We start from the raw sequence: 2,484 nt of genomic DNA, 5'->3' as shown, positions 1-2,484 counted from the left end.
GACATTCCTCTGGTATTCTCTGCTTTCAGCCAAGATCCATCTAACATTAGCTACAATATCCCTAGTACCACGACCCCTTCTAAACCCAGCCTGGACTCTGGCAGTTCTCTGCTGATGTGCTGTTCCAGTAGTTCTTATTCTTCTGGTACACTTTGCTTTCTGCCAAGATGCATCTAACATTAGCTATAATATCCCTAGTACCACCTCTTCTAAACCCAGCCTGGACTTCTGGCAGTTCTCTGTTGACGTGTTGTTCCAATCGTTAAATAAAAATTAATTTATTGGTCACATAAGTGAAAATCTACAAGTAGACCTGGCTTTAGGTAAGACTAGATTCAGTGCTTAAAACAATACTTTCAGGCAGGAATTAGTTTCCTCTTGGCTCTCTGCTTTCCACTGTGTTGGCATTAAGTCTGAAGCGCACATGGAAGTAAGGGCCAGTCCCAGAAAAAAAACCCAAAAAGACAAACACAAAACAAAACTTAGTTTATCATGTTGACTCTGATTGGGCCACGTGCCCATACCTGTGCCAATCACAGAGGTGAGGGGAATAAAACTTGCTGATTGATTGAAGGCAGAGCCACTAGGAGTGGTAGAGGGGGGCAGGCAGTCAGCTTTACCATCCAGTGAACTGAGAGCAGGAAAAGGAGGAAAGATGTTGGGCATGTTACTGGGGATGGGGTGGTACTAATAAGTTCAGGATTTCTATAAAATCATAGTTATATGGTTATAAAACTGACATCATTCTTCAGCCTGCAAAACTAGTTACTTGGCCTCAGAATTCTTTGTTTCCTTTCTTTAGTTATGTAATTTAATCTGTCTGTTTACCAGGAAAGGAAATTCATCTCTCCTACATCTCTTTGAGGCTGTTTCCCTAGTCATATGTAAATTGTATCTTAATCTGCCCATTTACCAGGAAGGGGACTGTGCCCTTCCTGAATTACTAGTACTTAAATATGAACTGTTCTTTTCAGATGTAGAAATTCTTTTTTTTTTTACTAACAAAAGTGCATTGTTAAGTGAATGGGTGTCTCACCCTGGTATAAAAGACCAATGACCACTCCCAGACGGGGAGGCAGTCTTTGAGGCCGAGACCCGAGACCCGCTGCCCTCCACAGATCTGTAATAAAGTGCATTTATGGATATTGCAGTCCATTTGTCTTAGTGGCAACTGACCACGGAAAGAACCCCCTTGCATTCAGTAACACCAGAAGGGCTGATGAACACTGGGTAAAATGAACATATGTCATTATCCAAGGGAACACAATAGTCAGAAAACTAAGATTATATTTTCTTTTCAAAATTATATTTTTCAAGTACCTTCAAGCCCTCTAAAAACATAGCTGATGTTTAGTTTTAGAACCCTTGATTTAGACCATTGATCCAGATGTGCTATGCCCATCTGGAATAGTCTGTACTCACTCATGAAAAGTAAAGCTCTCCCTTTAAATTGATCTGCAGTCCACGTTTCCCAGTAATTCAAGCCTGCCTAGTCTCCTCAGGCTGGAAGGGCTTGACCACCTGACAGATTGCTTTCTCTGGGGTCTTCTAGGCCAAACAGGGACTGAACAAAGGGTCACTCCAGTAGCCCCAGCTTTCCTTTCCTCCCCACCCTCCTGTGATGTCTGTCTGTCTTCTCACTCACTGGTATCTCACCCCTCACTGCCCAACACATTACTTTTCTGAGTAGTCATTTGCACTTGTGTATGAATAATCAAGACCATTGGTACTTAAAGCCTCATCCTTCTCTGTTAAACTAAGGACTGTGTCCTGCCTGCACCTCTTTACCCCTAAAAGGTCTTTCTGCTAATAGAACCAATGAGATTCCCTGAAATCAAGCAAATGTCCACAACCTTCTCTGAAGCCCTCACCCACTCTGAATGCCTTGCCAACGCATTTTCCCTCAAGTCTAACTTTAATCACTATGGGGCAGTTCTTCTTTGTCACCTTAGGGTGACTCACCAGCACTTCAATCCTCTGCTGGCATTTAGTCCCTCTCTCTACTACAGCAGGGAGGTAGTTGTCTTGTAGCTTTTCATCAATTTACTCACTCAGCAAAGTTCTTCAGCAGCATTTCATAGGGTGGTATTAATAAGTTCCGAATTCTCTATATTGGTATCAGTTATAAAACTATAGTTATTTTTCTTCAGCCTGCAAAACTAGTTGCTTAGCTTCCGAATTCTTTGTTTCCTCTCTTTAGTCATGTTGTTGTTGTTGTTATGTGCCCTCGAGTCGCTTGTGACATCCCTAAACTCTGCTCTATTCTGTGCCAATTGCACCGTCTCCGATACACCCATCCCCATTACCCCAGTCATTGAATCAATCCACCTCATAGGGGGCCTTCCCCTTCTGCATTTCCACCCTACCAAGCATGATGTCCCTCTCCAAGGACCTGTCCCTCCTTGCAACATGTTCAAAGTATGTTAGACGGATCCTTAGAATCCTTGCCTCCAAGGAGCAGCCCGGTTTGACCCTTTCCAGGAC

The sequence above is a fragment of the Elephantulus edwardii genome, unplaced genomic scaffold, assembly GCF_000299155.1.
Source record: "Elephantulus edwardii isolate Elephantulus edwardi_28Jun2011 unplaced genomic scaffold, EleEdw1.0 scaffold00050, whole genome shotgun sequence".
Classification (NCBI taxonomy): domain Eukaryota; kingdom Metazoa; phylum Chordata; class Mammalia; order Macroscelidea; family Macroscelididae; genus Elephantulus; species Elephantulus edwardii.
Note: the sequence above shows the minus strand (reverse complement) of the source record.